Source organism: Piliocolobus tephrosceles, chromosome 2 (assembly GCF_002776525.5).
Source record: "Piliocolobus tephrosceles isolate RC106 chromosome 2, ASM277652v3, whole genome shotgun sequence".
NCBI lineage: Eukaryota > Metazoa > Chordata > Mammalia > Primates > Cercopithecidae > Piliocolobus > Piliocolobus tephrosceles.
In genome coordinates, this window is record NC_045435.1 from 132,840,962 (window position 1) to 132,866,392 (window position 25,431).

At 35.3% G+C, this 25,431-nt stretch overlaps 1 non-coding gene across 1 annotated transcript in view; it reads left to right on the forward strand.

The window, feature by feature from the left end:
- Window positions 1-1,789: 1,789 nt before the first annotated feature.
- Window positions 1,790-25,431, forward strand: part of LINC02877 — a 70,861-nt gene continuing 47,219 nt past the window's right edge. Inside the window, exons 1-2 of the transcript XR_004228861.1 lie at window positions 1,790-4,701; window positions 7,178-7,271. This is a non-coding gene — a transcript (long intergenic non-protein coding RNA 2877). The remainder of the gene's footprint in view (window positions 4,702-7,177; window positions 7,272-25,431) is intronic.

The window sequence follows — 25,431 nt, forward strand, 5'->3', positions numbered from 1 at the left end:
ACAATTAAGCCACTGAGCACATCCAACACTCATCTCAAATTAAAACTATCTCTTATACCTTAGAATTGGCATTGTATAATTAAAAGCCACATATCTAATTTAAAGATGCTCTGTCATGCTTCCTCCAGCATAGGCCTGACTCTCCAAATCTTTAGGCTTTCTTGTAGGAGATATGATTCTAGTTGGCTCATGGGTTCTGATAAACTCCTTAATATTCCCAAGGGAGTTACAGAATGTTTGAATTGGAAAGGGCCTTGGAGCTTAAAAGTAACTTATAATTACAACTGGGAAAATAGAGGCCTGGATCAATGATATGAGCTTGGCAGTAATGTGAATTATTGGCACCATGACCCTGGGCAGAAATTACTCATGTGCTTCTCTTAAATAAGGTGCCAGTTTGGGCTTCATAGGACCTACTACAAGAGATCCTAAGATGCCTAGCACCACTCAGCCTGGATCAGAGTTAATTAACAGCCAAAATCCAGTGACTTCTTCCTGCACTTTCCATATCTCTCAAACTCTGCTGCCAAGATCAGTTCCAGCATGTTGGAGAATATAATATAAACCGTGGCACTACCCTCAAATTTGGCTCCTTTTCTGGCTTTCTGGGCAGGCCAGCCACCTTTAGAAGTGACCACATCTTTTTGATGTCTCATCAATCGGCAGTGAGATACTTGGTTGCTCAGTTCATATTTTCTCAGCACAGATCACTTTGGTCTGTGACTTAAAAGGTGGGCTCTGGCACATTATTCTTAATCTCTCTCCAGCCTGGACTTGCTTCTGGGCCTAGTCTCTCCTGGCTAGACAAAGATATTAGTGAAACAAACAAAAGCATTGCCCTTGAGCTGCCTTTTTCTCCTCAGCTCTGCTTATACTCCTCACCAAGTTGTTGAATTCCTCCTTGTCCCCTGTAACATTAGATGTTGGGGTTGGAGTACTCTTTTTTCCATTGTGTGCAAAACTTCCAACTTTCTCCTTCGAAGTTAAGGGTGATAAGTAGAGCACTCCAAAACATTCTCGTAAAGATTTCATAGCTTAATCACTCAGAGATAAGTTTAAAGTTGAAAGAAAACTGTGTTAAAATTCCAGATCCCCCAGTTGCTTGTTATGTAGCTTCAGCCAAAATTGAGTTTCTCCATCTGCGAAACAAAGATTATAATAGCACCAACTTACAGAGCAGAGTCGTTGAAATGATGCAGGTAAAACCCTTAGATGAAGTCCTGACATGCAGTAAGAACTCAACAGGCAGTAGCTTTGAGTATCCTTTCCTTCACTAACTCCCCAGACGCCACATTGGGACTCTCATTTATGGGATCTGTGTGCTGACATTCAATGTGCATTTCCAGTTTGTGCCAAATTATATTGTAACTGATAATTAGATGTTGACATTTATGGTATCATATCAGCACCATTTTCTGGTTTTAAGATCTGTTTTAATATTTTTGTTATTTGGGGTTATTTTTCTTAATTTTGCTGAGCTTCAAAGAGGGCAGTGATTTTAAAATAGGCATTCTCTCCATCATCTTTCCCAGAAGTACCGCCAAATTATTTTTCTATTTTGAATACACTATTCTGAACCTTTTCTCTGAACATGAGTGCCAAATTTGCTTTTAATAAAACATACTAAAACCTACATGATACTAAAAAACTAGGTGTAAAGAAAAAAATGTAGAGTTTGTCACTTTATTTTATTTAAGATAGATGACCAAATTGATTTTTTAATTTTCTTTTTCCTTTTTAAATCTTGGAAATCCCACATGAGTCAAATCCCATGATTTAAACATTTTTTTTTTCTTGACTTCCTGGCTGTAATGCAATGATTTGATTTCTGTTTAACTGATATTTCTTTTATCAATTCTCGCATTGCTTCTCATGTGACAAAATAAAACTCTGATTCTTTTTTCCGTTTTTGCAGAACAGGAAATAACCACTTGGCCCCGTTTCTGGTGGTTTTGCCTGTACCAGAATGTCCTAGAGAAATACAACCCGTTACAAACCTCAGAATGTCAGGGGAAGATGGATGGCCTGGAATATTTTGAACAATATAAATTGAGCAGAGTATAGAATATCTTACATTTTAAGCTAAGCTCTATTTTCTGGAAAAAAAGGAAAATATGGCTAAAATATTTCATAGCACAAATCAGCCTTGATTCCTTCAAAATCATTCAAATAATTGTATGTTGATGAGAACAAGTTCTTTGCTTTTTAATGATGGTGTATATGAGTAATTCAGAGCCTTATTTCAACATTACTGGTCAATCTATGCCTTTTATTGACATTAACCTTCCTGTAAAATGAGACCATTTAAGTTCACCTTTCAATTGACTGGCTGACATTATAAGTCACCTATTCTGAGATTTAATCAAGTATAAACTGAAAGTCTTCTCTAGGTCATGTTACCTAGTCTAGTAAAATTTGTTTGAAACAAGGCCCTTAATGCTGATCATCAAGCTCACACTGCCCTGGGTTCATGATTTCCTTAACTCATTGCTTTCTGAAATCTTTATTTGCTTCACTTTTCTTTGTTTCCGTTTTTCCCCATCACCCTGTGCAGGAAAGGTGAGCGCTAACTCTATTGAGTGTGTTTGTTGCCATGGTGAAGAAAATAGTACAATTCCCCAGTTAATAGAGTATCAGGGTGAGGAAGATATTTCTTCCAAGCTCCCATGATTTTCATTTCATTACAGTGGAACTAAAGAGCACTGACAGGCCTGTTGAAGAAAAATCTGATGTTAGATGTAGTTCATAATGTCATGCTATTCACTCAGAATATATAGTACTTCCCTTGGAGACATTATTTAAAATGCTTGCAATGGAGAAATGTTTGAAAAGGGACTTCATGTGGTCATTTACTTCCTAACTAAAAAAGAACTGGTATTCTATAGATTTCCATTTTGAGAACTGGACAGTAACAGAGTAATATTGCTGCAAAATATCTTATTAATTCATGCTTTAAAAAATGATTTGTGGCTTTTCTAAAGGAAAATGTCTTCATTTAGCTGTCCCATCTAAACTTGGGTGTGGAAAGCATAAAGAACCTATCTTTCACAAGTACAAAGGGTAATGCATTTTTAGTAATGTATGTGGTTCTGAACAGAAAATCTTTTACTCCTATCCCTTCTCTCTCATTTCTTTCCATCTCTTCTACTTACTCCTCCTACTCACCCCAACCTCTCTTCACATGCACTTATAGATTCACAAGAGCCAAATGTGTCAGGAATGTTTACTAGAAGACAGAAGAAAGTAGCTAAGGTCCAACAGTGTAGCTGAATGTCTCCCATGAATTTTTTATTTGTTAGGTAATTCAAAACACCACAGCTGAACCTTGTGTAAGAGGTCATGTCAACTTCACAATCTTTCGTTAAAATAGAAGCAAATAGAAAGCTTTCTTAATTGCATTTTTTTCTACTTATCTAAGTCTAATTTACTATGATGAAATGTACTTTGTTGAGCATTCCATTGTTTCAATAAAGAAAGAAAATAAAGAAAAATAATTGTTAAAAACATAGATTAAAGAAAAGTAAGAATATTTGAAAATAGCAAATTTCCAATTTCTAACTCCATTGTTAGGTTGCCAGGTCCTTTATGAACCCTGAGATTGTTAGAACTGCAAATAAAGTAGAATAGAATGTTGAAGTGGGTTATGTTGAAGTCTGCCGATAGACAACACAAAGGTATGTTATGTTAGAAATTTTCTGTCTAAATATAGTTCAAATAATAAAAAAAGAAAGAAAAAAAAGATGAATGTATTCAAGACTTTCTTTAGAGGAAAGAAAGTTAGCTTTAATAATAGATAGTAGATATTTTGTCAAGAAGTTGTGTTAGAGTAGGTGCTATTGAGATGGATATGTGGGAAAGTGGAAGAAGTTAATAATTGTAGAGCACTCATGCTGTGTTATGCACCTTATACAATTTATCTTGTATAATCTTTGTTTATTGTAAGCTTGAGAAGGTGTGTAGCAATGTGCACATTTTCACAAATAAAGGGAGAAAAGAAATCTTTTTCTCAAGCTCCTAGAATAGAACACTTGAAGTCAGGTCCATAGAATGTCATACCTTGTTGTCTGACCCCTGCTGATAAGGGATGCCAAAGTTTCCAGTATTTTGGAAAAAGGAGCATTGGAAGAGAAATTGTAGAGAGAGCAAATTCATAAATATCGCCTGGTTAATTCCATTTTATTATCATTTCTCACAAAACAAAATAGATGTTTTGATGGTCACATTACCAGGGAATTTTGTGTTTTCAGCTGGATGTTGCAAGTCTTTGTGTGATCATCCTCCAAATCTCACAACATCCCTTCCATTTAATTATAATCTATTGACTGTATTGTTCCGTTTTACAGACAATGACAATATTTATTTGCATCCATTAAAAAACATAAATCTGAGCACTTTTAAAGATCACATCAAACTTGAGAGAAAGACTGTACCTCAACAGAGAGAAGAAATAGAAGACATGGACACTGCCTCTTAAGAACATAAAATCTAATTGTTGAGGCAGGTCAAACTAAGAAATATAAGTGCATTTGAGACTCATATAATTAAGCACAACACAAATATAGACTGATAGAAGTTTCATTGCAGATAAGGCCCGAAGATCCAGACTGATGATAAGCCTAAAGCTGGTAGAGGACAATCACCACTGGATTCTACCACAGAAGGCTGTAAACACACCTGAAGATTTTTACTAAAGTTACCAAAGTAAGGGATTCTGATAAATTTTGTTTCATAGGCAGTGTATTATCCAATTATAAGTAAGATGATATTTTTGTTTTCTTTTGAAGTTGTTAGATTCTGAGTAAAAATCACACTCTACAATAAATAGAAGCAATAGCTTATCATAGATTTAATATCCACGTTCTATAATAGAACATTTTTACAATAATTGATACTCTCATTCATTTATTCTTTTATTAAAATATATTTATTGCATGTCTACTATATACTAGGCATTGAGTAGGGAACAAAGCATGCTGTTTTCATATTTTAACATTGAACATTATAGATCATAAGAGTCTAAAACAAGAAACAGAGTTTTCCAAAGTGATTTTCAAAGCACTAATTCTGCAAGATGCTCCCCATCCCTAAAGGGCACCATGGCCAAATCCATTTGGTAAACATTGCAATGACTGAGAAAGCCTATGGGAAAGAAGTCCCTCCGACTTCGTCAAACCCAAAACACTTTTTTTTTTTTAAACCAAGGATTGATTAATATCCTGTTGCATGAAACATCCTAGGTGAGATATCAGCTCAGAGCAGGCCTATTTTGGGGTACTAATTCAGTAGGTCAAAGATGTGAGAACAAGAAGGCAGATGCCATGTTCTGGAAGAACTAGCAGAAGAGCAGAAAAATCTTTTTTCTTTCTTTCATTTTTTGAGACAGGGTTTTGCTCTGCTGCCCAAGCTGGAATGCAGTGATGTGATCTTGGCTCGCTGAAGCCTCTGCCTCCTGGGATCAAGTAATTCTCCTGCCTCAGCCTCCCAACTAGCTGGGACTACAAGAATGCGCCACCATGCCCTGCTAATTTTTGAATTTTTTTGTAGAGATGGGGTTTCATCATGTTTCCCAGGTTGGTCTTGAACTCCTGGGTTCAAGTGATCCTCCTCCCTCAGCCTCCTAAAGTGCTGGGATTGTAAGTGTGAGCCACCACTCCCAGCACAGCAAAGTCTTTTAAGTATGTTACCACTCTGCCACTAAGAGATCAAGCATATAGTTATTTGGAGTAAAATAAACTATGGTGGAGGACATTGCTACATAGGCTCTAAAGTCATAGAAACGCCTTCCTTCCTTCCATCTTTCCCTCCCTCCCTCCCTTCCTCCTTCCTTTCTTTCTTTTCTTCCTTCCCTTCCTCCCTCCCCCGGGAAAGATATATCCCTATAGGGAGCTATAATCTAGTTACTTGTAATGAATTCTTTCCAAGAAGGTACATGAATAGTAAACTTTTTCAGGTTTCCCATATCTAAATATGTCTTATTTTACTTTCACAATTGTAGGATAATTAGGCTGAGGATAGAATTCTAGATTCAAAGTAATGTTCCATCAAAGCATTGAATATATTGTTATATTTCTTTCTAGCATCTGGTATTGGTAATGAGAAATCTGGAATTCTGATTTTTTTTTCTTTTGTTTGTTAATAATTTGTTTCTCTGAAAACTTTTAGAATTTTCTGGGCAACTTTATCTCCCTGTAGTTGTATCTATTTTACAGCTGGATTTTGTTTATTTTAATCTACTATCTTTCACCTTGATCAATATTGTCAGCGTTTTGTGTTATTTACTATCCTAAAAACAAACAAACAAACAAAAAATCTCAGACTACCCTAAAAGCTAATAAACATGTAAAAAGATACTCAGCATCATTCAGAATTATAGAATGCAAATTCATTTAAAATGAGGCATTATTATACAGCTGTTAGACTGACAAAAATCTGGGTAATGCCAAGTGTTGACAAGAATGAGGAGAAACTACTAACCTCAAGCCCTGCTGATGGTAGCGCCGGCTGGGGTGGCCCTTCTGGAGAGCAATTTCGCATTTGGCACTAAGTGTCCAGACTCAGCTTCCATGTACCCATCATCTAGTAATTCTACCTCTGGTATATCCCCCTCCAGACCAGCGCAACACTTTTTTTAAAAGTTTTTTTTATTTGAGAGGGAGTCTTGTTCTGTTGCCCAGCCTGGAGTGCAGTGGCGCATCTAGGCTCACTGCAAGCTCTGCCTGTCGGGGAGAGAGAGAGAGAGAAAGACCATAGGGATTATGTGAGGATTTTCATTGCACTGATATTTGTGGAGGAGGAGAGTAACTTGAGGAAATAGATTGACAAAATGTGGTGAACCCACATCCCACATTCACAGGGATATATAAAAACAACGAAAAATACATTAAATGGAACAGAATCGTGGTTGTTAGAGTACAGAGATCTGGGGGTGAACAAAGGAGAAAGCATTAAATCAAACAGACAATGAAAGGTTTCATTTTTATTAATAAAATAAATAAATAAAATAAATAAAATTTTTATTAATCCTTTCCTCTCTGTTCATTTCCCCACCTCTCTCTCATTTATTTATCTGTCTGTCTGTCTACCTACCTACCTATCTAAGACAAAAAGATCTCCCTTTCCTCTACTTTCTATCTTCTAACCCTGCCTCTCTCTCTCTGTTTTTGTTTCTCCTTCTCAGATCACTATCATTCCAGGGAATCCAGCTACCATGGTGAGTAGCACTACAGAGAGTCCCACGCAGCAAAGAATTGAAACTTCTAAACAATACCCATGTAAGTAAGTTTAGAAATGGATTCTTAGTCAGCCTAACCTTAGGAGAACTGTGGCCCCAGGCAATAGCTGGACTGGAATCTTATAGAGATTTTGCACCAAAACCACTTAGCTCATCTGCTACCCAATTCCAGGCCCAGAGATACCCTGAGATTTAAAAAAAAGTTTGAAGATTTAGGCTACGAAGTCTTGGATAATTTGTTACACGGCAGTTTATAAGTAATACATCCAGGAAATCAACTCTTAGGTACATATCCCAGGAACACTAGTACAGGTGCCTGAGCATGTTCCCTGAAGCACTATTTATGGTACAAATAGATGGAGGCAAATAGATCTTCATCACTATCAGAATAAAATAAGTAAAATATGAAAAATTCAAATAACATAATAAAACCATGCCCAAACAGTTAAAGAAAATAGTAACTAATAGAAATCCTTGAGTTTGCAGGATAGTAGGTAAGAAAGCAAACAATTTGTTGAAATGTTGAGACACTATCACCATCTGCTTGTAAGATAACAAAACTAGCTACTCTCAGAACCAATATGGCCAACTGGAGTTTATGCAGAATGAGCTTGCAGACATCACATGTTTTATACGAACTCAACCTGAATTTGCACATGAGACCCATGAAGAAGCATGAAAAAGTAACTGCACCCAGAAGGAACCTCCAGGCCTCTCCTTTCTTTCCACAAATTACCTACTAATTCTCAGACTCCACCCTCTAAATCTTTTCTAATACAATTATTGCCTTAAAGTCAGCAGGGGGAGACAAATTCGAGCTAGACTCCTGTCTTCTTGGTCGACTTGCAATAAAAAGCTTCTCTTTTCTCAAGAACCTGGTGTGATAATATTGGCTTTTAGTGCATTTGGGCAGCAAGCATCATTTACTTGCTAACAGTAATACTGTAATCAAACACTAGATGAAACGAACTAGATTGGACAGATGGATATTCAAAACACAATAAATTGTGTAAAAAAAGTTACATAAATAATCATTTATAACAAAATACTTAAGAGATAAAACAAACTTAGAGAAAATGGACATTTAAGTTTATAAACAATTAGTTTATTATTTATTTTATAAGTAATCACAGATATACAAATACAAATATATTTCCTGATTATGAAAGAGAAGAACAAAAAAATATGTAAGACTAAAATTGAGAAATGAATATGGGATACACAAAGACCTTTGATAATGCCTTCCCATGAACTGAGGAGTATCTAAACTCTCTTCTGTGTAACTGAGGTCCAATAATACTTTAACATAGTACATGAAGATGTGAACCAGTGTTACAAGCTCACTTATACACATAAATTCAAAAAATTCTGAACAAAAAAATGAGCTGGGTATTAGAATAATAATTGCATAACAGTAAAGAATTGTTTATTCTAAGAATGCAAATCAGTATTAGAAAATATGCTATTTTAATGTATTAACAGTGTAAAGAAAAATATAAGGTAACTAAATTTGATGCATTTGATAAAAGTAAATAATATTTATCTATCTTTCAATCAGTCTATCTAATAAGGTTTCATATATGGGGCTGGGCGTGGTGGCTCACGCCTGTAATCCCAGCACTTTGGGAGGCCAAGGCAGGTGGATCACGAGGTCAGGAGATCGAGACCATCCTGGCTAACACAGTGAAACCCTGTCTCTACTAAAAATACAAAAAAATTTAGCTGGGCACGGTGGCTGATGCCTGTAATCTCAGCACCTTGGGAGGCCGAGGTGAGTGGATCTCTTGAGTTCAGGAGTGCAAGACCATCCTGGGCAACATGGTGAAACTCCGTCTCTACTAAAACACAAAAAATTAGCTGGGCGTGGTGGTGCATGCCTGTAGTCCCAGCTACTAGGAAGGCTGAGGCACGAGAATCGCTTGAGTGGAGGTTGGAGTAAGCCGAGATCATGCCACTGCACTCTAGCTTGGGCTGCAGAGTGAGATTCCGTCTCAAAAACAAAAACAAACAAAAAAGAATGGGATGATGTTTCATAATGAAATTTCATAGAGTACATTGAAAGAAAAAAGCAAATGTGTGAGGAAGAAAATATGCATAAGGATAGCCAAAGAAGTTTTAAAGACACAATTATAGTAAAGGAGTCTTCCCTAGGAGATATCTAGCATGCTATCAACTATAGTAGTAAAAATAGCACAGTTGTAGTGTAAAAATAGGCAAACAAAGATATAGAATAGAGGTTATACGAGTAGACCCAGATGTGATGGGTGCACCCAAATCTCAGAAATCACCACTAAAGAACTTATTCATATAACCAAATACCATGTGTTCCCTAAAAATGTATTGAAATAAAAAAAAATGTATAATCTGTTCTTTTAAAAAAGAAGTAGACCAGTATGTAGATAAACTTTCACTTTATAATAAAGGCAATTTTCAATTGGTAGAAAAAAGATAGCCTACAAATTGTTCAAGTTATTTTGAACAATTAGCTACCCACTTGGAAAAAATAATGTAATCTTCAGACCTTACATCATGCTCTACAATGAATTCTAGATTATTTTAATAGTTAATTATAACCAAAATTATAAAATGCATTTGTGAAAAAAAGTTTTTAACTTTTATGTGGTAAAAACCTTTTTGTAAGAGATATGAAGCCCAGAAGCTATAAAAAGGAAAAGGAATTGATTTATTTTTATGTTCAGTTTTAAACTTAGTGTTGAAAAGTACAGACTTTGCAGCCAGAGTGCCTATTGTTTAGATTCTGGTTCCTCAACTTGGTTATATGGCTTTGGGTAAGTTTGTGATTGCTCAATGTGTCAGACTTTTACCAGCACATGCCTTGGATTTTTACCTGTAAATTAGAGATGGTAATAGTACCTTCCTCATGGGACCAGTGTTAAGGCATACATGAGTTAATATGTAAAGTACCTTAGAAAGTACCTGGCCCATATTAAATATTATATATATGTTTGCTACTATTAAAAAGATAAGTTGAGAAAAAGTTATTTACAATATACAGAATCCACATCCAGAATATGAGACAAACTCTAACAAGTCATTACAAAAATCCCAATAGAAAAATAGATAAAAGATATGAACACACAATTTACAGAAGAAAAGATTATATGACCATACATACTTACACTAAATATAAGAGAAATGCAATTTAAAAGCTTTCAAAATGACAGTTAAAAAGATTTATGTTATCGAGTGTTGCCAAAGATATGAAGAAATGTTAGTAGGACTGTAACTTGCTGAAACATTTTGAAAGGCAACCTGGAAGTATCTGTAAAATATAAATGGCCTTTCATTATTTACAACAATTCTACTTTCAGGAATGTATTTCATGTAAACATGCTGACATGTGTACAACTTTGTGTACATAAAGTTTTTTTTTCAATATTATTTACAACAGAGAAAGAATTATAAATGACCTAAGTGTCTGTCCCCATGGAGGGGATCCAATAAAGTATCTTTCATTCATTCAATAAAGACAATGCAACTTTTAGAATAAGATAGTCCTATACACATACTTCAAGTTCTATTTCAAATGTAAAAATCCTGTTATGAATTATTATACCCTTATTTAAAAATAAATTTAATGTTAATGTTTATACATATGTAAATATAGAAAATTAACTGGGTGTCTAACTTCCCAAATGTAATACTACTAATAGCTAGAAATTGGAAGAGGAGTGTGGAGAGGGCTGCTAAATGTAGATAAGGGCATGAGAATTAAAGATATTTTTAGAAGTGAAGTAGGATCGAGAAAGCACAAATAACAAGACATAGCTTCTTTTCTCAATAACAATATAATATAGAATGGGTGATAAAACAAATTATTAAAATGTATTTATTCAAAAAATCTATCTACACCCAGAGCTATACCTATCAATATAGAATTACCATGAAGATCAAATGAGAGAATACATATAAAGGGGTTACCTGGCACCCTCTGTAAATATTTACAATATATATATATACACACACACACACACATATACATAAATTTTATTGTAAAGAATGAAAAAAATGATGCTACTGGCAAAGGCTGACTTTTTTCTCCTGTGCATCAGTACAGTTCCGTAGAACTCACCATCTGATATCCTCCTTGCTCATATGTTTATTTCTATACAATCTGTTTCTGTCCACTACAATGAAGCTCAACAACTGCTGGGAGTTATTTTGTTACATACTGTTTCCTCACTGCTTGAAATAAGGCTTGGCACACAGTTAGAACTCAGAAAAGTTTCCTTGAATCATAATTCCTTTCTGCCAGTACTTATCTCATACTGATTAATGTATTTCTTGCTACGGTGAATGCTTGAATGATAATGCCTAGCTACTTCCCAAGAAAACATTTCAAAACAGGAATTTGAGTTCTATGCTTTCACTAATATCTTAACTTGCTAAAAACATTTGATCAAATTCAACGGTTATCAAAAGCAAGCTCCATGAGCTGTTTTGCCAAAACAACAAATAAATGAGTATTTTGAATAGATGTAGACTTGCTCTTTCTGTGAAATATCTATCCAAATGGGAATGAGTAAAATGAAATGGTATTGATTCTCAGAATCCCAGAGCAGCATCTGGGCTTGCCAAGTGCAGGCAGGCATCATTGAAGAAAAGATGCTTTGCCTTTGATTTTCTAACATAAACTATCTAGAGTGACCAGAGGAAATATGAAAATACTAATTGGCAATGTTTGTTTAAATTAATGCCACAGCATTTTTCTTTTATCTTCTCTTGGAAAGAATTCTGTTGTCAAAGTAGGCTTTGTGCAGGGAAAAACAAATGTATGCTAAGCAAAAGGCTTCACAGTTTAATTTCCTCTTGCACAAAGTATGAAAATCTACTCTAGGTTGAATTCTAGACAACACTGTTGGTGGCTTGTGTGTCATAAGGTCTTTGGGATCAAGGGCTGCAGATTGCAAAATCTTGGAAATTATAATTACAGACAAGGCAGTTGAAGATAGCTTGATGTGAATACCTGCTGTTTACCCCTTATTCTTTGGTCACGTTCATCTTTTACTTCTTCATTGGTAAGAACTCTTTATATATCGGAATATTAAGTCTTTGCTATTCATCTTCTAAATACTTTTTAGCAAACTTATTTTCTGCTTTAAAACTTATGTATGGTATGTTTATTTTTTATATAGAATGTTTCCATTTTTATGTAGATAACCCTATAATTTTTTATGTTGTTCTAGTTTCTGGTTTAATTTTCATGTTGAGAAAGAGCATTCCAAACCCAAAATAATTAAAGTGATTATCTGTATTCTCTTCTATTGCTTTTATGGCTTTGTTGCTAAAATTAAATATTTAATAAATCTATAATTTAGTGTACAGTGAGTATTGATCATTTTTTAAAAAATGGTTTTACATTTCTCAATGTTTCTATTATTAAAGAACAAAATTTATATTATACCTTTTTGATTCACTAAATTGACATGTATACTTGAGTCTTTTTATTTTTATTTTATTTATTTATTTATTTTTTTGAGATGGAGTTTCACTCTTGTCACCTAGGCTGGAGTACAGTGGTGTGGATCTTGACTCACTGCAACCTCCACCTTCCAGGTTCAAGCGATTCTCCTGTCTCAGCTTCCCAAGTAGCTAGAATTACAGGTGCAGGCCACCACCCAGCTAATTTTTTTGTATTTTTCGTAAGGATGGGGTTTTGCCATGTTGGCCAGGCTGATCTCGATCTCCTGCCTCAGGTGACCCGCCCGCCTCGGCCTCCCAAAGTGCTGGAATTACAGGCCTGAGCCACCATGCCTGGCCCTTGAGTCTTTTTATGAACTGTTAGTTCATTTCTCGATCTTTTTGTCAAGCATATTATTTTAATATCTATTAGGGAAAATCTTTTATTTCTAGAATTATTCTAGCTGTTTTTACACGTTTATTCTTCTAAATGGGTTTTTAAAACATCCCTTTTTAAAAATAATTATATGACTACATTCTTATTGTAAACATTTAAAGCAAAATATAGAACGACATATGATAATCTCCTCTTCTTACTTCCCTATTCTACTTTTCTTCCCAGAAGTAATAATGGCTAATATTTTTCAGTGTATGTTTCTAAAACATTTTCTATTCATTTACTTAAACATTTATGCTTATGTACATTTTAACATCAATGGAAAAGCATACAATAATTATTGCTTTGGGCTTTCTAAATTTTGTATTTCTGATAGATCTATGTCAGTATATAGCATTTTTCCTCATTGTTTTAGCAAGATACACATACACATATATTTATGAAGATACAAATGCACATATATTTGTTGACCCCTGAGTGATATGATACACACACACACACACACACACATTTTGCCATAACACACAAGGCTCTTCATAATGGAATCACCATTGGAATCATAATGAAATCACATTGTATGAGTATCTTTTTTTTCTGCATTTCTTTTAGATTCTTAGAAGTGGAATTGTTAAGACATGGGATATGAGCATTTGATAAACTATTAAATTGCCTTCCAAAAAGGCTTGCAACATTTACTCTTCTGTAAAAAATACACAGGAATCCCTATTTTTCCACTCATGTACCAGTTTTTAAAAATCATTATCTAATGTATGACTTCTATTTTGAATTTTTATAGAGGAGAATCAATAGATTAGTTGTTTCAGAAGCTATTATGACATACAAAAGCAACTAATGTAAAACATAAAATAGAATTCCTATACTCCAAATTACTAGGGGTGAGGTATACCTTAGCAAACACAGATAATGTAACAAAAATAGAGCATAAAGAAACATTTCAGTGCCATAAGAAGAAAAAGCAAAAAAACATTAACATAAAAATAAGACTAAATATTTTCCTCATCTTAGTAAGTGTGAATGGGACACCTACCTAATAAAAAAGGAAAATAAACACATCAAAACAAACAAATAAAAAGCAACACACACATTTAGTGGGGCAGAAAGGCTAAAGAAATCACAAAGTTATATCTGACAAAAATAAAATTGAATTCAAGGTGAAAAGTATTAACATTCAGAAATCTTTTTCTTGCAATAAGCACTACATGTTACACAATGTATAAAACTTCATCATCAACCTTTTGCAACAAACAAATGTAGAACTAAAATGTATAAAGTAAAATACATTGAAAATCCAAATGTGTAATAGTAATTGGAGACTTTAGCACCTTTTTCTGAGTTCTTCACAGATTAAGTATATAAAAAATCAAAATTAATTTAGAGGCAATCCGAAAATATCAGTGAGATTTTATATATATAAAATATATACATATAAAACATAATATGTATTAGTGTATATTATATATAATTATACAATACATGAGATCATATGTAGATAAATTGTATGTATTATTTGTAAAGCAGATATTGTTGGTTGTACATCCACCCAGTAATAATTCACTCTTCTTTCTGGTTAACAGAATGCCAATGTGGGCATCTTTGCTAACAGCAGTGTATGAACTATGATGGATCTAAGTTGATGATAACAATCTGATTCTTACTTGTTAGTAATTGTTGGGTGTGTGAGATCAAAGGGAAAACACTTTTGGGCCTTCTAGAAAATATTTTTATCCCTGATATGAGACTTGTGAGAACACTTCTTTTTCCCTTCTTGTTTTTGGACATGTTTGTGACATAAAATGACACTGGGAATTGCTGTAATCTAATTGTCTTGGGTCCATGAGGGCAGACACTGCCAATACAGGAGGTGGATAGAGCATAAGGAGAGACAGTGTCCTGGATGGTGTCATCAACTTGCACAGCAAACTCTGAAAATCTCTACTCCTGAACTTCTTAAGTGAGATAATAATTTATTATTGTTTAAGCTACATTCAATACACAAACAGAGGTCAAATTTTCAGACCACAAACCAGTATATGTGGAAATAAAGATAAGAGAGGGAGAAAACAACCATTTGAAATTTAAAAACTTTCTCATAGTGAATTACTGATTCAGAGATATTTAATCTGATGTTGTAATGTGTCTAGTAAATAACAATGGTAAAATATTCCATATCAAAACCTTTGAGACGAGGCTAAAGGTTACATAGAAGAAACGAGAAATGATAAAAATAATATGAAATGTTCAAGTTTGAAAAGAAACACAAGGTAAGTCTGAAGACAGCAGAATAGAATCAATGATGGTAAACTGGATAAAAGAAAATAAATTGATAAATAAAATAGCTGATTGTTTTAAAATGTTAAATACTTGTTAGCATAATAAAACATTGTGCAAAATCATCTTATAATTATATTTTTCTCCTCTGACTGTAGAAATCATTTAAATCATAATTCTATATTTTTTCTGTGTTCTCTCCTTAGATTACATCTTTAATCTTTATAAAAATGTGCACAGGTGATCACTATATGTGAGGCTGTGACAGCTAATTTTATGTGTCAGTTTGACTGGGTTAAGAGATGTCTGGATAGATGGTAAAATATTGTTTCTTGGTGTGTCTGTGACGGTATTTCTAGAAGAGATGAGCATTTGAATCGATAAACTGAGTGGAGAAGATCCACCCTCACCAACGTGAGTGGGCATTGTCCAAACTGTAGAGGCCCTGAATAGAACCTAAAGGTGGAGCAAGAGTAAATTCTCTTTCTACTTTAGCTGGGACATTCATCTTCTGCCCTTGGACATCAAAGCTCCTGGTTCTCAGGCCTTTGGATTTAGGACTTACACCAGTGGCACCAAACCCAGTTCTCAGGTCTTTGGCCTCTGAATGGAAGTGTGTCCAGAATTGGTGGGTTCTTGGTTTCACTGACTTCAAGAACGAAGCTGTGGACCCTCACGGTGTTATAGTTCTTAAAGATTGTTTGGAGTTTCTTCTTACTGGTGGGTTCGTGGGCTCCCTGACTTCAGGAGTGAAGCTGCAGACCTTCTCAGTGAGTGTTACAGCTCTTAAAGGCAGCGTCTGGAGTTGTTCATTTCTTCTGGTGGGTTTGTGGTCTTGCTGGCCTCAGGAGTGAAGCTGCATACCTTCATTGTATTACAGCTCATACAGGCAGGGCAGACCCAAAAAGTGAGCAGCAGCAAGATTTATTGCAAAAAGCAAAAGAACAAAGCTTCTGCAGCATGGATGGGACCTTAGTGGGTTGCGGTTGCTGGCTTGGGCAGCCTGCTTTTATTCCCTTATCTGACCCCACCCACATCCTGTTGATTGGTCCATTTTACAGAGAACTGATTGGTCTGTTTTGACAGGGTGCTGATTGGTGCGTTTACAAACCTTGAGCTAGATACAGTGCTGATTGGTGCATTTGCAATCCTTTAGCTAGACACAAAAGTTCTCCAAGTACCCACTAGATTAGCTAGACACAGAGCACTAATTGGTGCGTTTACAAACCTTGAGCTAGACACAGGGTGCTGATTGGTGCATTTGCAATCCTTGAGCTAGATACAAAGTGCTGACTGGTGCATTTTCAAACCTTTAGCTAGTCATAAAAGTTCTCCAAATCCCCACCCAACTCAGGAGCCCAGCTGGCTTTGCCTAGGCAATCCTGCCCCAAGGCCACAGGCAACCAGTCTTGTGTGGCGTGCCCACACTCCATAGCCCTTGGGTGGTTGATGGGACTGGGCAGGGGGTGGCACCTGTCTGGAAGGCTCAGGCTGCATGGGAGCCTGCCAGTGGGGGTGGGTGGGGGCTTGGGCATGGCGGGCTGCAGGTCCTGAGCCCTGCCCTGTGGGGAGGTGGCTGAGGCCTGGCGAGAATTCAAGCAAGGCCAGAGTGGGCTGGCAGTGCTGGGGGACCCGAGGCAACCTCTACAGCTGCTGGCCCGGGTGCTAAGCCCCTCACTGCCAGGGGCTGGTGGCGCTGGCGGGGCAGGCAAGCCCCTCTGAGTGTGGAGCCTGCTGAGCCCGCCCATCCGGAACTCGCACTGACTTGTGAGCACCACATGCAGCCCCGGTTCCTCCCGGCGCCTCTCCCTCCACACCTACCCACAAGCAGAGGGAGCTGCTTCTGGCCTCGGCCAGCCCAGAGAGGGGCTCCCACAGTGCAGCCCGGGGCTGAAGGGTTCCTCAAGTGTGGCCAGAGTGGATGCCAAGGCCAAGGAGGTGCCTAGAGCAAGGGAGGGCTGCTAGCATGTTGTTACCTCTCAGAAGTTACACTAAGAGCTGCCCTGGTTCTCAGGCCTTTGAACTCAGACTGAACTGCACCATAGTCTTTTCTGGGTCTCCAGAATACAGAAGGCATATCATGGGTCTTCTTGACCTCCATAATTGCATGAGTCAATTTTTATAGTAAATCTCTATCACTACCTATCTCTATCTGGACACAAATATCCTATTGGTTCTATTTCTCTGGAGATACATGACTAATACAGAGTCCTTGCCAAATTGAAAATTTATTTCTTAATAAAAATGTGAGAATAAAATTTCTAGATTACTTATCCCCTTTTACAAAAAAAAAATAAAAATACATCCTTAGTGATTTAATTATTTCAGCCTAAGTTTCTTCTTTAATAAAAAATCTATTTTTTTGTTTACAAAATTATTTTTATCAGATATCTATTTGTTAGAAGATATCAGTGTAAGCGAATGAAAATATAATAGAAATTAGGTACTATGGACTTTGAGGGTTTTTTGGTTATTTTTGAAATATAATAAATTTACAAGGATATGATTCATTATTCACAGTTTTTAAAATACTTTTTTTTCCTGGTACATGGCGGGCCTATTTAACCAGAAGATTTATGCTTTCTTTCACTTCATGAAAATCATCTTTTATTACAGCTAATGTAATTTATTTCTTCTGTATGCTCTGTTCCCTCCATAGATTTTTATTGTTTGTTTTCTCAGTCTCTTTTTGTTTCTAATGATATTCATTGCAGTGCTTTTCCTCTATCCTCCTTGCTATTTTTAAACACTTAGGGTATCTTACTGACTTGATTTTGTTGTTGTCAGATATGCTGGCTTTTACTTCTAATTTGGTTTTAATGTCTGTTGTGGCTGTATTCTCTTTCATAAATTCTTTAGTTCTACTTAAGAAATGTCACATAATCTTTATATTTCATAGAATTAATTTTAAAATCTTCTTGGGGGTAAGAAGTAGTTATCTAAATGTGTTGTTCCCAGATGAAGTATGTTTTTCTGTGTTCTTCATCTATCTTTTGTCAAATAATTTTTGTACTGTTGTAACATTGCTTATTTTTCTGTCTTTGCATCATTTTATTATGGCCTTCTATTTGACACTAAATGATGTGGTATATGTTTTTGATTCCACTTCCTGTTTATCTGAAAATTATTATAGTGTTTTCAACCATAGCTACACATTAAAATCACTTTAAAAATAGAGAGGCTTGAATTCCAACCTAGCACAATTAAATTTCAATTACTAATGATGGGCCTCAGATGACTCTATCATGCCATTGAGCTACAAGGGTAGATGTGGTTGGTTTTTATTATCTATTCATCGTTTAGGGGTGAAAGAGATTCGCTTGAGGACAGGTGAGTCCAGAAATCTGGAGCTGAGAAATTGGAACAGTGTATCTTCTCCTCTCTATTCATTGAAACACTTGTACCAGAGCCTCTTCCTCAGAGCAGTTACAGAGAAACTATGACATTTTGTTTCTGTAGCCATCCGAGGCTTTCAAACATAGTTGACTCTCCAAGCATAGTTGACTCTCCTTTGACATATTTATTTATGTGCCTTTAGTTTACATAATGTCAGTAATAATTATCAGTGACAGATTTTTACTGCTGGAAGGAATCTTAACAGTAAAGTATTCCCATGTGAGAAGACTGAGGCATCAAAGAGTTAAGTTAGTTTCCCAGAGTACATAGAAACGGTGGGGTATGTACATGAGAAGGGATTAAACATTTCAGGTACTGTTAGAGGCTTTATGCACATCACATCATTGATTATATTCCAATAATCTTTTGAGGTGATGGGAATGAAAATTATCAAATGATTATTCAGCATTAACTCCCTATTATTCTACTTCCTAACAGCTTCTAGGTTTCTTCTTTAAGTGAACATCCCTTCCCTAATTAAACCCTTAGTTTCAACATTCATCAAAAATCTCCATCCATTTTCCAAAGTAATTAGTTTGGGGAAAGGCAGGAAACCTGGTACAAGTCAAGCAGTGCACAGCCTTGGTTATTTCAGATTGATCTTGCCAGAGCAAAAGTCTGGGCTTGTTTTAAGTATTTGTGAAAAGCATTGCTCCCCTCTCTTAGCCTCCTAATAGATGTGAATGAGGAGCAAATGACCCCTGTTACTACTTCCAGCAGTCAGACTGTGACCATCAGGGAAACCAGAATAAGGTAAAAGACCAGACACAAAAATAAAGGAGAAGCAAGGGTACTGGAAAGAGAGACACACACAGAGAGAGAGAGAGAGAGAGAGAGCGAGAGCATGCACTTGATTGAACTATGCCTGGAACTTTCTACTTCTGGACTTTTTAGTTAAAATGAACCAATACATTCCCTTTGTTGTTTAAGCTTTAAGTTAGATTTCTTTTTTTCTGCCTTGCAACTAAAAGCATTGTAATTCATATAAGTGGAAATCACTTGAGGTGGCACTGCATTGTCCAATACTATAGCCATTAGCCACTTATTGCCATTTAAATTAAAATTAATTAGAATTACCAAAGTTAAAAATTCAGTTTCTCAGTTGTACTAGCTGGATGCCGGGTGCTCAATAGCCACATAAAGCTAGGGCTAGCTTATTGGACAGCACAGATGTAGAGCATATCTATCATCTAAGCAATATCTATTGGTGAGAGCTCTTCAGTAATTTGTCCATAGTTATGCAGCTGCTAAATTTCAGAAGTATCATTTGAGACCAGGCTTTAGCTGCCTAGAGAAGTGTTCTTTCTATCATGCTCCATTAAGCCCCATATGATCAAGTGCATTGACAGTAGACATTCTCTAACAAAATGGTGCCACTTGTCTTGTGTTTGCATTTTAGCTCTGTAAATATAACATAAATGAATGGTCTATAAGACACATCTAGTCATGGCCCAGCTTGCCTCACTTAAATTATGTAAATCCTTATCCACGTTGGTTTTAACATGAGTTTCTGTGACTTTTATTATCAATATTTGTATTTCTGTTTTTTCCCCAAATTTATATCAATGGTTAAATCTTTTCAACACTTTCATTGTTATCGCTTTAATTTTTCTGCAAATTCTTCAGGAGTTTATTTTCCCTTGTGAATCTGCTAAATGTCTGTCATTGCCTTTTTATTTTCAAATACTTGCACATCAGTAAGCTTTCCCTAAGGTGAATGATCTCTCCTCTTGACAGAGACTATGACATGAACAGAAAAATAGTACAAACTCCTCCATCCATGTCTGAAAATGAATTTGACAAAGCTTATTAATACCAGTAGCCTTCTGGCCATTTTAAAATCTAAGCATTCTGTTCATCAGCAGTAAAGCTTATTTCTTCTTGATTTGCTTTTAAATAAATAACCTATTGAACAAGTGCTTGCTGGTTATCAAAGTTGGAATTAATTGCACTGAATTACTCCAGGCAGATGAATAAAGCTGCCTATTTCAGCAGAATTCTATCCTAATGGACATTTTGTGGTACTATTGGAAATAATACTGAACATAAATGAAATAAAGATTTAGTTTCAAGCATGACTAAGTTCAGAGTCATGTTAACTAATAGATAATATATGATTTTAATCTTTGAATCTTTAAAAGTTTATATTTTTAATATGTATGGTATATTCTAGTTGCTTTTAAATAAATGTAAAATGAAGACACATATGTCAAAAATGCCTTCCTAAATCACTTTATTGTGCAAATTACATAAATATTCTACCAATTTTTGTTCTATGTAATGTTTAAATTTTGGTAGAAGTTATAAGATTTTGTATTACAGCAAACTGCATTAGGCATTGGTATTCAAGAACGGGAAGTAACATTAATCCTGGGTTCAACTATGCTCTGTTATTTTGATATCATTGCTAAGTTGCTTCATTGGAAATGGTGCTTCTATAAAAGAGAGCTCAATTAAGGTTAATTAGCAGAAAGGACTTGACATCCATGATTAATAACCCAACTACTACACACTGATATTTTTGAACCATGTATCTAGCACCAGGTGTGATCTTGATGGAGTAATTGAAGTAATAAAGTGTTTTTTTTTTTCTATATGCTTATTCAGCAGAATGAACCTCTAAGTGAGCCTTAGTTATATTCAAGATGATTTTGTCATTTATTTTTAAATGATGATGTTTACCTCCCATAAGACTATCACAGTGAAATAGTTACAAGGATGTATTCAGAGTCATTATAAGATATGTAGTCCCTCCATTTCTCACATTTTTATTTTGCTTCATTCATACACAGACATATATGAAAGGTTGCTTTATTTCTGAAATTTTTATGTTGTTTCATTCACAGAGACCTTTATTATTGCAGCAAACCTTAGTGTCCTTCCAAATTAAAGAGAAGTGTAAGACAATGGGAGCTACACATAGAGCAGAACACATCTGAATATGCAGTTCCTTGGTCATACAACCATGAAAGTGAAATATGACACATTCTCAGCAGTTGAAATTACCCTGAGCATTTATTCTTGTTTTAAACATTTTGGCTTGTTTTCCTCCAGAGGAATTAAGCAGAGAAAAAAATATAAGGCATCCAAATCGGAAAGAAGGAAGTCAAGTTGTCCCTGTTTGCAGATGACATAATCTCATGTACAGAAAATCCTAAAGATGCCACCAAAAAACCATTACAAGTAATAAATACATTTAGTAAATTTGCAGGATACAAAAGCAAATACAAAATCAGTAACATTTCTATATTTCTATATATGAATAGAGAACTATCTGAAAAAAAGAAATCAAGAAAACAATGCCATTTAAAATAGCTACAAAAAAATACCTAAAAATTAAACAAGAAAGGGAAAGATCTTTACATTGAAAACCATAAAACATTGATAAAAGAAATTGAAAAGAACACAAAAATGGAAAGATATACTCTTGGAATAATTCATATTGTTAAAATATTTATACCACCCAAAGCAATCTACAAATTTAATGCAATCTCTATCAAAATACCAATTATATTATTCACACAAATAGAAAATACAGTACTAAAATTCATATGGAACCACAAAACAATCTCAAGAAAAGAGCCCTAATAGCCAAAACAATCTCAAGAAAACACCAAAACAAAAACAAAGTTGGAGACATTATACTACCTGACTTCGAAATTTACTAAAAAGCCATAGTAATATAAACAGCATAATATTAGCATAAAAACATACAGAGATCAATGGAAGAGACTAGAGAACCCAGAAATAAACCCACCTATGCACAGCAAATTGATTTTTGACAAAAGTACCAAGAACATAATTGGGGAAAAGACAATCTCTTCAATAAATGGTGCTAAGAAAATTGAATATCCACAATAAGAAGACTAAAACTGAACACCCAATCTTTCATTAAGTCAAAATAAATTAAAGATTTATATGTAAGACCCAAAACTTTGAAAATACTCGAAGAAAACATAATAAAAATGCTTCATAACATTGAAGTGGGCAAAGATATTTTTGATAAGAACTTGATAGTATAGGCAAGAAAAATGAAAATAGAAAAATGGAATTACATCAAACTGTAATGTTTCTGCCCAGCAAATGAAACAATCAGCAGAGTGAAGAGAAAACCTACAGAATGGGAGAAAATATTTGCAAACTCTACATATGACAAGAGGTTAATATTTAACATTTATAAGGAACTCAAGCCAACAGCAAAAAATAAAAAACCCAAAACCAAAAAACAAGTAATCTAGGTGAAAAATGGGCAAAAGACTTTAATAGACATGTCTCAAAAGAAGATACCTAAATGACGAATAGATATGTGAAAAAAATGTGCAATATCACTAATAATTGGGGAAATGCAAATGAAAACTATATTGAGATATCACCTCACTCCAGTTAGAATGGCTATCAGCAAAATGGCAAAAGATAATAAGTGTTGGTTAGAATGTGGAATAAAGAGAATGCTTGCCACTGTGGAAATGTAAATTATTACTGCCACCATGAAAACAGCATAGGCCGGGTGCGGTGGCTCAAGCCTGTAATCCCAGCACTTTGGGAGGCCGAGATGGGCGGATCATGAGGTCAGGAGATCGAGACCATCCTGGCTAACACGGTGAAACCCCGTCTCTACTAAAAAATACAAAAAACTAGCCGGGTGAGGTGGCGGTCGCCTGTAGTCCCAGCTACTCGGGAGGCTGAGGCCTGAGAATGGCGTAAACCCGGGAGGCGGAGCTTGCAGTGAGCTGAGATCCGGCCACTGCACTCTGGGTGACAGAGGGAGACTCCGTCTCAAAAAAAAAAAAAAAAAAAAAAAAAACCACACAACATGGAGTTTCCTCAAAAAAATTAAAAATAGATTTTTAATGATCCAGCAATCACATTACTGGATATATATCCAAAGGAAATGAAATCAGTATGTGAAAGAGATTTCTGTAGTCCTTTGTTTATTACAGCACTATTCACAATAGCTGAGATATAGAATAAACCTAAATGTCCATCAACTGATGAATAAAGAAAATACAGTGTATATATCCACAATGGACTATCATTCAGACATAAAAAAGAATGAAATCCCGTCATTCACAGCAACATAATGAGCCTGGAGGACATTATGTTAAGTGAAATAAGCCAGAGACTGAAAGAAAAATACCACATTTTCACTTCTGTATAGAATCTTAAAAAGTTGATCTCATAGAGGTAGTAAATAGAACAGTAGTTACCGGTGATGGTAGGGGTAAGAAGGAGAGAGGATGTTCAACAGGTATGAAGTTATAAATAGAAAGGAAACATAAGTTCTGGTGTCCTATTGCACAGTAGAGTGACTATAGGCAACAATAAGGTATTATATATCTTGAAATAGCTAGGAGAGAGCATTTTGTATGTTCTCACTACAAAGAAATGATAAAGGTTTGAAGTGATGGATATGCTAATTACCTTGATTACATAATGTGTACATGTATCAAAACATCACATTGTACTCCATAAATATGTACAATTAGTATGTTTCAAAAAATTAAAAGTACATATTATTTAAAAAACAAAAAGAAAGATATGGATCCTACATCTATAAACTATGGGCAAATCTTTGTAAAATCTAGTAGGCAATCACTTTTTCTCATTTACTATTGTGTGCTTGTTAACTTAGAACTGTTCCTGACACATTGAAGGTACTCAATAATAGCTATTGAATGAATGAATGACGCAAGAGGCAGGACTATGCCATCTTCTAGGTCTAATTGTAATGGTTTCCTTAGCAGTTCTACTGTGTGCTGTGACGGTGTTAATCATACTTAATAGATAGGGAAATAGCTTCTCTTTTTAAACATTTTATTCTTTATTATAAAATGAATAGTAAAGCCTATACTATGGATTTTTTAAAGGAATAAATGCTTAACATGCATGTGAAAGAGTTATAAATTTAAAATCATAATACCACTATGACTTATTATTAGGCTTCCTGTTGCTTCATCATTCTACATTCCTAGCACTTGAAAACATTGGTGAAAGATGTCTCACTGAAAAAAGATTATAACTAGAGATGCCAGTGTAGAGAAAACAGATGCTTAATGGAATAAAAACACAAATACTGTGGTGATAAATGTATTCTGTTGTGATCAAATAAAACCATTTATTTTATTTTTTATTTTTATTTTTTATTATACTTTAAGTTCTAGGGTACATGTGCATAATGTGCAGGTTTGTTACATATGTATACTTGTGCCATGGTGGTGTGCTGCACCCATCAACTTGTCAGCACCCATCAATTCATCATTTATATCATGTATAACTCCCCAATGCAATCCCTCCCCCTTCCCCACTCCCCATGATAGGCCCCAGTGTGTGATGCTCCCCTTCCCGAGTCCAAGTGATCTCATTGTTCAGTTCCCACCTATGAGTGAGAACATGCGGTGTTTGGTTTTCTTTTCTTGTGATAGTTTGCTGAGAATGATGGTTTCCAGCTGCATCCATGTCCCTACAAAGGACACAAACTCATCCTTTTTTATGGCTGCATAGTATTCCATGGTGTATATGTGCCACATTTTCTTAATCCAGTCTGTCACTGATGGACATTTGGGTTGATTCCAAGTCTTTGCTATTGTGAATAGTGCCGCAATAAACATACGTGTGCATGTGTCTTTGTAGTAGAATAATTTATAATCCTTTGGGTATATACCCAGTAGTGGGATGGCTGGGTCATACGGTACATCTA